We start from the raw sequence: 13,251 nt of genomic DNA on the forward strand, positions 1-13,251 counted from the left end.
AGTTGGACTTCAGCATCTGCACCGTCACTGTCTCCCTCCTCATGGACCTTGTGGGTCTGACGCAGTCCGTCGCCATAATGACAGCAGAACGGGTGGGCGTGGCCGACTCCGCCCAGCCAATGAGCCCGAGCCAGGGTTGTGTTGCCGTGGTGATCAGGCTGCCGCTCACACAGGGGATGTCACATTGCTGACAAAACAGACTTCTTCAAGGTGAAACGTTAATCTGTCTTCATTTCTTTCATCCCGCTCTCACTCTTTTCTCCTTCCTCTCTTTCCTTTTTTCTTTATCTGTCTCTCTTCCTCTTCTTTTCCACGGTTTCTCCTGCTTTTTAGTAATTGTGTCCTACCTTTTTGTTCCCCTACCATGATTTCTTTCTCTTTCATATTTATCATTTTTATTGTTCCTTTTTTGCTCTTTCTTTCTCTCCATTATTTTTTACATTTCTTTTCTTCACACTTGTTTGTTTCAAACTTTATCTGTCAGTCGCTCATGTAATGTGTTTGTCTTTCACTTTTTGTTTTCCCTCTTGATTTCTGCTTTTCATTATTTCTATTTAATTTTCATTCATATCTCTCTCTCTATCATTCTCTCTCTCATCCTCTCTCTATCTCTCACTCACAGACAAACATATTCTCTCTCTATCATTCTCTCTCTCTCATCCTCTCTCACACACACACATTCTGTCTCTCCTTTTCCTTTACTCTTTGTCATTATTTTATGTCCTTTTTTCCTAATCCATGTTTTTTTTTTCTTGTTTGATTGTAGTGTAATTGAATCTGGTGTGTTTATAGTATTATCCGAAAGTCTCTTGCTGTGGATCCGCTGGTATTAATGCTGCACTCCGTTGTACTCGAGCTCTGAAAGTACAGAACCAGTTTTCCGGCGTTCCGATCTGAAGGCGTTCTGGCTCAGAAATAATGGTGGATACTCTGACAAGGTCATATTTGAGTTTGATAAACCTATTAATAAGACTTACATGAATTATTCCTGTGATGTACAGAGAGAAATGATGTATAATCGTCGTCCCCTGTCTTCATCTTTGCTTGTAAATATGATCCGTTACAGTGATTTTATCACATTAGTGAATTTGGGCTAAAATCAGCGGAATTACGTCACGAACCTAAACTTATGACATAAAAGCTACAAGTCATCAAAGTCCGGTTTCATCACATAGAAAATAACGTGAAGGGAATTCTGTTTAGCGTTGACCACATGAGTGCCACCATATCATTGTGATCTCAGGTATGTGTACGTGTGTGTGTGAGAGCTCTCAGGACTGTTCTATCACACGTCTCCACGAGGGACGTTGTGGTTTTACAAGTTTCAGTACAACGGCTTGCGGCATAAGAGGGGAAACAAAAGGCAAATTCAGTAGTTTGACTGCTTCAGAGTGGTTAATTTGATTCTCGAGAACAAAAGGATGCTGATGAAGGAAGAGGTTCATTTGTATGTCTCAGACGTTGGCAGGAGGTGTGAGGTAGAATCTGGTGCTCTGTGAGCTCTGAGGGACTCTGTAGGGATCGTCTCGGGGAGCAGCGTACTCTGCCATGTTGGGTAAACCAGACAGCACACAGAAGCTCAGACCACAGCGAGAAATCCCCATGTTTTCGATTGCATGCCATTCAGAAGTCTGCTTATCATAACACTCCACTTCATCCATGGAGGTAGAGCCGTTATCTCCTCCAGCAATGAACAGGAGATCGTCCAGCACCTCAATGCCGAAGTTGCTGCGCTGGTTGATCATGGCTGGACCTTGTGTCCACATGTTGGTCTGAGGATTATACACCTCTACATTGCTTATTTGATTAACACCATCATTTCCCCCGACAGCGTAAACCCATCCTCCGTACGCAACCACGCCCAGTCCACGCCTTCTGATCATCATGGGGGAGATGAGGGTCCACTCTTCCGTCTGAGGACTGTAATACTCCCCCGTGAACAAACACCTGTTCCCGTCAAACCCTCCGCATATGTACAATTTGCCATTCAGTACTGTAGCGCTAGAGTCACCCCTTGGTTCGTGCATCGGCGCGATCATGCACCACCGATCATTCTCAGGTTCATATCGCTCTACTGTATTCAGATGTTCGAAGCCATCAAATCCTCCCATCGCATAGATATGACTGTCCAGCACACACACGCTCACGTCACACCGGCAAGAGTGCATGGGGTTCACCTGAGCCCAGGTTCTGGTGATGGGGTCAAACCTTCTCACACTGTTGAGGAAACCCTCACTGTTGAATCCTCCGATGCAGTACACGAAGCCATTCAGATACACCGTCCCGTGATAGGCTCGTGGACTCTCGTCGTTGCATGTGACATTGACCCAGCGTGCTGCTCGCGTATCATACGCTTCTATGTTTGTTGTACAAACATTTGTACAGTTGTATTGAGTTGTATTGAGATTCTTGTGGCCATAGCCACCGATGGCCAGCAGAACGGCGCCAGGCAGGCGGAGTCTCTGGAGATCAGAGCTGAAGGAAGGCTCGGGTTGAGGTCATCGATGCCCATCAGAACTCTGGTGACGATCAGCTTACATGTCATGTTGTCCATCACTAAAACGTTGTTGCTCACATTGTTCATAAGGTAATCGTGTGTCAGTAGCCCCAGACGCACCTTAGGCAGTAACACTCCTATGTGCGCTTTCCGTTTCCATGGCGCATGTTTGATCCACTGTAAGATGGCTTCAAACACCACGCTCTCCTGTTTCACGTTCAGTTCGTCCTTCTCGATGATCTCGCTCAGCTGCTCGACCGTCAGATCCAGGAACTCCTCAGAGAGGCGCACCATCTCCTCAAAGTTGTGCAAGATTAACCGGAAGGCCTGCTGCTTCAACCTCTCGCAGAAGTAGGAGTGAGCTAAACGACAGATGTTAACGCAGTTCTCGGGACACAGCTGAGCCTTCAGGAACATGCAGCAGTTGTTCAGCAGGCTGTTCACCAACAGAAGTAGTTATATCATACACTTTCTGTCAAACTGTCAATCAAAGTGTTGTGTGTGATAATTTATGACCCTCTGTGCTTCCCTGACTGACAGGTCTGTAGGGGTGGTGAGGGGGGTAACCCTATGGAGTTTATCAGATGGTCAATCTGGCTCCTTTGTGTCTGGGGGTGTTGTGGAGAGGTGTGTGTTGGGGGGAATAGTCCCCCTCCTGACAAAAGGTGTTTATGTTAATGAGTTTGGTTTTTGGTGGGGTGAAATACGTCTGAAAAGAAATAATGTTTTTAATATGGGGCTGTGTTTGTGTTACTTTGTGGCGTTATTTCGTTTGTGTAAACACATTGTTAGAAAAGCATGATGTTTGAATGTGTACATATATGAGTAGAATATTTGTTTTGTGAAATAAATGAAAACAATTGTTGATTATGTTTTTTAGGGATCCCGTTTTACCTTTGAATAAAAAGTTTAGGAGTTAAAGCGTCTTTTTTAAAAAAAAGAATCTGTTTAAAAAAGAATCTGTTTAAAATAATCGTTTGTATTACATACATTCTAAACGCAAACCTTCAGGATGTAAAAAATGATCAAAAGAGATGTTTAAAAAGAATCCGTATTACCAGGTTTCCCAAAAAACACATAAAAACTTTAGGAGGTAAAAATGGTTAAAAGAGCTGTTTAAAAAGAATAGCGCGTATTACACGACTTCTAAACAAAGATCCTTACGAGGTAAAAATGTTAAAGTGCTGGCTAAAAGAATCTCCGTAATGTTTAAACTAGGAGAGAAGTATTTTCCAGAGATGTCTTTCAGTCGCTGTGTTAAGCAGTAATGAAGTTAAACGGAGACGCCTCACTCTCGCTAAACCCCGCCCACACATACGTGTTTTCAGACACACCTCTCTCTCTGTCTCTCTAAACACACCCATTCACATGTTTTCAACGTAGCCAGTACGTTCTGTCAAAATGTCAATCACGGCGGTAGAACTAGAGGGCTAATTTATGGCCTCGTCCATGACAGGCCTGCGTTTCTCTAGGAGTACTTAATTTATGGCTCTTTGTTTCTTCCTGACCAAAGAGTTTTTTATGACTAGGGGGGTCGTGGTGTGATCCTACAGATTGTTTATGATAATGAGTGTCTGCGGGGGTGTTAATGGGGTTTTAAATAGTTTGTTAAGACATTATGGTTAAACACTGAAGACAGTCTGTAACTAACTGCAACAATGGCTACACCGAGAACTCCTAATATCTCTAGAAGACGGTTCTGCATCACGCCTATAAGAGACTCTGAGGAAAAGATTGAGGAGCCAACTTTCGCGCCGAGAAAAAAACAACAATGTATTAGTTTGTCAAAAAATCTTCGTGTGGGCGATGGGGTTGTAAAGGAACTGTCGTTTAACCCCGAGCAGGGCGTTACCAACTCCGGAGATCCTCTCTTAAGACCGCCCTCATGCTGTGATGATTAAAACGGGGTGGCCTGTGTCACAATTAAACACATATAAGAAGATGTCTCAAGATTCTACATACGCCTGCTACAGCAACACCCCGGAGACAGCGCCGGCTCTGCCCGACGACAACGCGACAACGCTAGAATCCACTCCGCAAGCATACGACAACAAGTGGTTGGATAATTTCTGCAAGGAATTAGGATATCACAACCTAAGTTTCCTCACAACTCCGTACGGAATCAGCGGCTCTTTAACTGGCGCCTCGGCCTACATCGGTGTTGATGACACAGACGGCTGTATTCGATCTGACGCGTTCAAGATTATAAAAGCGACAGTCGTGGTCCTTCTGGAGCATGTTATCAGTAAAAAACTGAAAGATCTCTGTTTGGGGTGCGAAGTGGATCATCCGAGTCAGCTTAGACACTCTTGTCTCTTCGAACCTGACGCGTATTTCTTTGACAAATACTTTGAGGAACTATCGCGTGATCTGCTCAAACCAGGGCTTAAACATTTCATCGCTCAAGCCTTGAGTCGGTTTGGTTTGAGGGTTAACCCTCAGAGAATTCAAGGATCGGTGGATGCCGTTCTACACGAGCTGCGGGACGAAGTGTACATCGTGCAAAGGCTTAACGAGGTCAGAGAGAAACTTGTGGATGTCAGCAGCGAGCAGATCGTCTACGACGCCGTGGACAGCTGGAAGGGGGTCGCACCAGCCGTTTGAGATGGGGAATGTGTGCAGCGCTACAGGATTAGCAAAGAGTCTGCTTAAACGCCGTATTAGGTGCGAGATGTCCGGTCTGTTGTACAAATACCTTACGGACCGTGTTGGTGTATCCGTAGTTGTAAACGGATGCGATGTTGACCCGAGACGTCTAACAAATCTCGTGAATCAGATGTGTCTTGTGCGAGGTACGGTGTGTGATTGGACTGCTTTGGTACATATGTGTATTAACGCATGCGTACCGATTTTGGTCTCTATCACAAAAATACTAGATATTGTGACTGAATGTGGCAGACGTATTAGAATTGCAGACATTTTATGTATGTGTACGTATGTGTATGATGTGTGTGAAATTCTGATGTCGAGAAATGACCAGACAGATGTCTGTGAAATAATAGACGCATTTATAGCGTATGTGGTTGACAAAAACATTGTGATGTGTATAAAATTCCTACACTCCCTCAATGATGTTGTATGATAACGTTTATGATCTTTTACTGAAATAAATACCAAGACGTTTAAGACCGTCTGTGTTATTCTATTGTACTTGTTAAAGTGTCGACATGTCAGGAGACATGACAGCAGACCTGAAAAAAGTCTATTACACACCTTCAAATGCGGGGTCTTTTGGTGGTAAAAAACGTTTAAAAGACGGTGTTTTAAAGGAAACAGGGGTTCGTCTAACAGATAAACAAGTTTCGGATTGGCTCGCCGGCGAGGATGCTTACACGTTACACAGAACTGCACCGCTAAAATACAAAAGAAATCGTGTTTTTGTTTATGGTATTGATATGCAGTTTCAGGCAGATCTGGTCGATATGTCTGCATACGCCAAGGAAAACGACAGCGTTCATTTTCTGTTGACGTGCATAGACATGTTTAGTAAATATGCGTGGACTCGGGTTTTAAAAAACAAATCCGGTGTCGAGGTGTCTAAAGCTTTCCAATCTATACTGGATGAGGGCAGGGTGCCCCGTAAACTACAGACAGATAATGGGAAAGAATTTTTTAATAAACATTTTCAAAGCATGACAAAAAAGTACAACATAGAACATTTTGCAACAGCCACCGATTTAAAAGCGTGCATCGTCGAGCGGTTTAATAGAACCTTAAAAGGTCGGATGTGGAGATATTTAACTGCTACAAACTCCAAACGCTATATCGATGTTCTACAAGACATCACGGACGGATACAACGCCAGCTATCACAGGAGCATTAAGATGAGACCTATTGATGTGTCCAAAGAAAATGAATCTGCCGTGTATAAAAACCTATATGGATCTAAAGACGGCCCCGGCGTAACCCCTAAATTTAAATATAAAGTTGGCGACGTTGTTAGAATTTCTAAAGTAAGAGGGCCGTTCGCAAAAGGTTATAAAGAAAACTACACGCACGAGTTTTTCACTATAACAGAATGCATATCACGCGAACGTCCCGTCTATAGGTTGTGTGATTATGACGGCGATGTCATCGATGGTGTATTTTATGAAGAGGAATTACAAAAAATATTTGTGAACAAAAACAAAACATTTAAAGTGGAAAAAATTTTAGACAAGAAGAAACAAGGTCGAAAAACAATGGTATTGGTTAGATGGCTCGGATGGCCCTCAAAATTCGCATCGTGGATCGACCAGAAAGAATTGGTCGATGTACAGAACCCCATAAAAACAGACGAAACCTCGTAGATGGCACACATTCATGTAAAAACCAACCATGACTGCTGGTGGTTTTTATGTAACGCTTCCCTGTAATGCCTCAAGGACCGTTTATCCGGAAAATAGTATCTCGTGTTATACAACTCGATTATCGAAAACTATCAATCTAAAAGGAGAATGGCAAGTCGGGTTAATCGAATTTGAATATCCGCTGTCGTGGTACACATTTAATGAGGAAGATGCTACGTTCATTTTCAACTGTGGTGAAACAACGAAGACTGAGAATCGGGTCACCGAATATAATATTGAAGGCAGTATATCAAACGCATCTTACAGGTTAAAGACTGGATATTATGACGACGTCGTTTTTTTGATCAGGGAGATCAACGCGACTCTCACACAACGTGCGAGTCTCGGCTATGACCATGTTAAAAATAAAATTTTTCTCAAAGGCCCCCCGAAGACATCGCTGACATTTTATGGGAAGATGGCCAACATTTTAGGATTAAAACCGGGAGTTGCTATTGAAACTACGGACCATGCTGTTGAAAGATCTGGCATGACTTATGCACCTTTTCAGGCTGATATTAACGCGGGGTTTTACAGTATGAATATTTATACCGATATCATAGAATACCAGAACGTGGGGGATTTCTACGTGCCGCTACTGAGATGTGTACATATAGAGGGGGAGAACCACAAGAATGTTAGTGTTAGATACGACACCCCACACTACGTATCGGTTAATAAATCGTCCGTCAGTGAGATAACCATACAGGTGAAAGACGATCAAAATCGAGACGTGCGCTTCAGTTACGGGAAGGTGTGTGCCAAGCTGCATTTTAGGCCTGTGAAACAATTTGTTTAAAAAATAATCATAATGGCATATTTCAACAATCACCACACAGACCCTTTGCGTTACGTGCAATATTACCAGAATCAAGCGGGGAATGGTCTCCCCGGTTATGCAGGGGGCGGAGTTATGTACGGAGCCGGGTTAGGGGGTGTGTTTAGAGGTCTCTTTAGAATGGCCATTCTTTTGCTAAAACGCGGTTTTACCATAGCCAAACCACATCTTAAATCAGCAGCAAAAAACATACTAAGCGATGTTGTTAGCAATACATTATCGCATACATTTAATAATAATAACAACAACAATAATAACACTCAAGATGGATCCGGACTAATGGTGATGGCTCGCAGAAGAGCATCTAAACCGCCAGGGACTCGGAGGAGTGGCCAAACGACGAAGAAAAGAAAACATAACACCAAGAAATCGTCAGTTGTAAAACGCAAGCACAAGAAGACGCCAACCAGCTCTACAGCAAAAAGACCAAAGACCTGCGTTAAAACAATATTTTAGACCATGTCTTTACTACACAATATGTCAGAAGAATGTTTAAAAACCGAGCTGGACCTATTCACAGTACCATTAACACAGACCGTTATTGAAAAAAATACATATATAGAAGTGCCACCGTTGTCAGCAATATCAGAAACATCGCCTCTGGAGTTTTTTATAGCGGGGACTGGCGAGGATTATGTGGACCTAAACAACACCTTGGTTTTTTTACGTCTCAAAATCACTAACGCAGACGGCACAGACATAGTAGACGGAGCCCTCGTGGGGCTTATTAACTATGCCGGATCTATGATATTTTCACAAGTGGACGTGTCGCTTGGAGACCGTCGCATATCACAAAGTTCCAACACATATCCTTATCGATGCATAATAGAGTGTCTCACCAATTATGGTAAAGACGCTTTTGAAATGCTGTTTTCAGCGGGGCTCTTTTACAAAGACACCGCCGGTCACATGGACGTAACGGACCCCGCTGGCGGTAACAGAGGTTTGACCAAACGAGCTGCATTTACCAACGCCAGCAACGTTGTTGAACTACTGGCCCCCATTCACAGTGACATATTCTTTCAAGAAAAACTAATGCTTAACGGCGTGGACATTAAACAGATTCTTTTTTTTAAAAAAGACGCTTTAACTCCTAAACTTTTTATTCAAAGGTAAAACGGGATCCCTAAAAAACATAATCAACAATTGTTTTCATTTATTTCACAAAACAAATATTCTACTCATATATGTACACATTCAAACATCATGCTTTTCTAACAATGTGTTTACACAAACGAAATAACGCCACAAAGTAACACAAACACAGCCCCATATTAAAAACATTATTTCTTTTCAGACGTATTTCACCCCACCAAAAACCAAACTCATTAACATAAACACCTTTTGTCGGGAGGGGGACTATTCCCCCCCAACACACACCTCTCCACAACACCCCCAGACACAAAGGAGCCAGATTGACCATCTGATAAACTCCATAGGGTTACCCCCCCTCACCACCCCTACAGACCTGTCAGTCAGGGAAGCACAGAGGGTCATAAATTATCACACACAACACTTTGATTGACAGTTTGACAGAAAGTGTATGATATAACTACTATGGTAGTTGTATTTGAACAATGAGAGACAGAATAACAACAAAAAAAATCCAGAAAAACGCATGTCAAAAATTTTATAAATTAATTTGCATTTTAATGAGGGAAAAAAGTATTTGACCCCCTCTCAATCAGAAAGATTTCTGGCTCCCAGGTGTCTTTTATACAGGTAACGAGCTGAGATTAGGAGCACCCTCTTAAAGGGAGTGCTCCTAATATCAGTTTGTTACCTGTATAAAAGACACCTGTCCACAGAAGCAATCAATCAGTCATATTCCAAACTCTCCACCATGGCCAAGACCAAAGAGCTTTCCAAGGATGTCAGGGACAAGACTGTAGACCTACACAAGTCTGGAATGGGCTACAAGACCATTGCCAAGCAGCTTGGTGAGAAGGGGACAACAGTTGGTGCGATTATTCGCAAATGGAAGAAGCACAAAAGAACTGTCAATCTCCCTCGGCCTGGGGCTCCATGCAAGATCTCACCTCGTGGAGTTGCATTGATCGTGAGAACAGTGAGGAATCAGCCCAGAACTACACGGGAGGATCTTGTCAATGATCTCAAGGCAGCTGGGACCATAGTCACCAAGAAAACAATTGGTAACACACTACGCCATGAAGGACTGAAATCCTGCAGCGCGCGCAAGGTCCGCTGCTCAAGAAAACACATATACATGCCCGTCTGAAGTTTGCCAATGAACATCTGAATGATTCTGAGGACAACTGGGTGAAAGCGTTGAGGTCAGATGAGACCAAAATGGAGCTCTTTGGCATCAACTCAACTCGCCGTGTTTGGAGGAGGAGGAATGCTGCCTATGACCCCTGGAACACCATCCCCACCGTCAAACATGGAGGTGGAAACATTATGCTTTGGGGGTTTTTTTCTGCTAAGGGGACAGGACAACTTCACCGCATCAAAGGGACGATGGACGGGGCCATGTACCGTCAAATCTTGGGTGAGAACCTCCTTCCCTCAGCCAGGGCATTGAAAATGGGTCGTGGATGGATATTCCAGCATGACAATGACCCAAAACACATGGCCAAGGCAACAAAGGAGTGGCTCAAGAAGAAGCACATTAAGGTCCTGGAGTGACCTAGGCAGTCTCCAGACCTTAATCCCATAGAAAATCTGTGGAGGTAGCTGAAGGTTCGAGTTGCCAAACGTCAGCCTCGAAACCTTAATGATTTGGAGAAGATCTGCAAAGAGGAGTGGGACAAAATCCCTCCTGAGATGTGTGCAAACCTGGTTGCCAACTACAAGAAACATCTGACCTCTGTGATTGCCAACAAGGGTTTTTAAACCAAATACTAAGTCATGTTTTGCAGAGGGGTCAAATACTTATTTCCCTCATTAAAATGCAAATCAATTTATAACATTTTTGATGTGCGTTTTTCTGGATTTTTTTGTTGTTATTCTGTCTCTCACTGTTCAAATAAATCTACCATTAAAGTTATAGACTGATCATTTCTTTGTCAGTGGGTAAACATACAAAATCAGCAGGGGATCAAATACTTTTTTCCCTCACTGTATATATATATATATATGAAAAGATGACCCAAAACATCAGATTTTTACACAAGTCCTTGTATCCGGGTCCGCACTTGTTCAGGAAGTAGAGTAACCTGTGCTGAAGGCCTGTTGTGGTGATGACGCGTCATGACATGTTTTGGCCCAAATCTGCAGTAACTTTGAAAAAGTGGAAGCTCCTCTGAATATTGTGGAGTTTCTTGATTTTGTGTTAATTTCTGTGATCACAAAAAGGTGAAATTCTGGACTGACACATGGAAGATATGGAATGATGACAGAAGAATGTGACTTTGGGTTGTACCGTGTATTTTATTTTATTTTTTTCATGTAGCTTAATTATTTAGTATAAATGAAGGCAAGTGTGTGTTCTGTTCATCTTTGCAATCGTGTGTTCCCTGATAGTCAATGATTGCTGGAGCTCTGGAAATAGCAGGTGAGATTGCAGGCCGGAGTCCCATTGCTGTCCAGGGAACCAAAGTCAACCTCCTCTACTCCTGAGACCACAGTGTGACTGAGAGCCTAGACTACATGGTAAGAATCTGCTTAAGACATGAATAGCATTTTTAGCCTCAAGGTAGACCCATGCACACACAGTATGGCCACAAACACAAAGTAGAGCGGTCGAAATCTGAGATTTCTGCTCTGCGTCTCCAGGCTACTTGGAAAATGAACATGTTGCAGACACAGGATCTTATGAAGTCAGCGCAGGCAGCCCTGAAAAAGAAGAGTCCGAAAGACGTGCCCTTCTCCAAGCTTTAAAGGAGAAGATCCAGGGCTGTTGAAGCTGCGGTGGAACTGAGACTTCATCATCCACATATCTTCAGTTCTTCTTGCTAAGTCTGTTTCTTTTTAGTCTTTTTATTTTTAGACTGGTCAAAAGACTGATTAGTGGAAGTGAAATGATAGATGAACTTTTAATTACTTGCTTTATTATTTGCAGGTGCTTTGTACAGTAAGACAGGGTAACTAATACTCAAAAGCTTGTTTTGTGTGTTAACATGTACAGTAGATGTACATTTTTTTTTTTCTGGTCCTGTGTGACTGCAGAATGTAGTGCAGTTAACACAGTAAATTTCCTTGGATGCTCACGTTTAATTCGAGGAGGTCACAATTTGCCCGGACATCTTTGTTTAAATCCATCAATCCGTCACCCACACGTCATTCTGGGGGACGAAGAGGAGGAAGCTGGACAGATAAATTTATTTATTTATCATTGCTGTGTTTCCTCAGTCGAGTGCAGAAAGAAGAAAAACACAACTGATTTAAAATAAAAATATAGAAAACAATCTAATGTAAGGTTCTGATCCGGTTTGCTTTCAGCAGGAAGGCTGTCCTCTTTCCTGTTGCTCTTTCTCTTCTATTAGTCCATTTGTCCAGTCTGAATCGGTTTGATTGTTTGATTCGTCTCGAGACGATTCGGAGTCAAATAATTTTCTAGTGAGAGTCGCACACTTCCAAATGAACTAGACTGAGATGAGTATTTGATTCTCACTAGAAAGTGATTTGACTCTGAATGAACTCGAAATGAATCAGTCAAACTGATTCAGACTCTATAAAAGGACTATGAGATGTGATTAAGATATATATTCCAATGTTTTGCTTTACAATTCTACTCTGTGTGTGTGCACGCATGTGTTTTTTTCAGGAGAACGAGAAACTCTGACATGAGTACATCCTGACCATTGGTACTGTGTACACATCAACATACACACACGTCTCCATGCTGGACATCTCGGGGAGCTTTCACACAGTGCTAGGAATATCCCGGGACAGAGAAACGCACCTCCTAAGTGAGCGAGTTTAGCGTCAACCGGTGAAATTTGCTGTAGCGTGAACACTTCGCCTCTGTGAGCTTCACTCTCCGTCAGGTTCACTGTAATTAGACATAAAATGTACATAATGTTTATTTTTCATACATTTAGGACTTAAGGTGGTTTTTTAAAATTTATTTTTATTTATTTTTTTTACCCTTCGAGGAACAGAAATGATATTTCGAGGCAGCTTCTTCATCACTACCTGCTCCATTTGACTCAAAAATGCAACGACCGGTTTCAAAAAGTCACGATGTCTTCAGTTCATGTGATTTTACTGTTGAATTTAAACAGGAAATGTGAAATATTTTTGTTCCTTTGTTTCCTCTACTGTCTTTTTGCTGTGATCTTGAACACAGTTGTAATTTAAAAAAAAATAAAAATAAATAAATGATCATTCTAGTTCTCACTTTGCTTGTCCTAATTGTCCTGTATCTGTTAAATCTGTTTCATCTCTGGTCTTTCTGTCTGTATGAACATTTGTAGAAATGACTTGTAGTCCATATTTTTAAATGATTTTATTCATGATTTTGAATTTAAATAAAGATATTCTTTAATTCTGTATTTTGTCATTTAATTATCATTAGAAATCAGAAGATCAGATTAAAGCCACGGCTTCTTTACCTGCCGAAGCTGTAAACCTTTCAATAAACCAGTCAATAGATCAACTGAATAAATGTACATTTTTAATTTACT

At 42.1% G+C, this 13,251-nt stretch overlaps 1 long non-coding RNA gene and 1 pseudogene across 1 annotated transcript; one reads left to right on the forward strand and one right to left on the reverse strand.

Annotated features, from left to right (window-relative positions):
- Nucleotides 1–1,032: 1,032 nt before the first annotated feature.
- Nucleotides 1,033–3,084, reverse strand: LOC128634215 (kelch-like protein 10; annotated as a pseudogene).
- A 7,792-nt stretch (nt 3,085–10,876) lies between these two features.
- On the forward strand, nt 10,877–12,964 carry LOC108262007 (uncharacterized). The gene is made up of 2 exons (XR_008397567.1): nt 10,877–11,275; nt 11,399–12,964. It is a non-coding gene; the product is annotated as an uncharacterized LOC108262007 (long non-coding RNA).
- The last annotated feature ends 287 nt before the right edge of the window (nt 12,965–13,251 follow it).

Source organism: Ictalurus punctatus, chromosome 12 (genome assembly GCF_001660625.3).
Source record: "Ictalurus punctatus breed USDA103 chromosome 12, Coco_2.0, whole genome shotgun sequence".
Classification (NCBI taxonomy): Eukaryota; Metazoa; Chordata; class Actinopteri; order Siluriformes; family Ictaluridae; genus Ictalurus; species Ictalurus punctatus.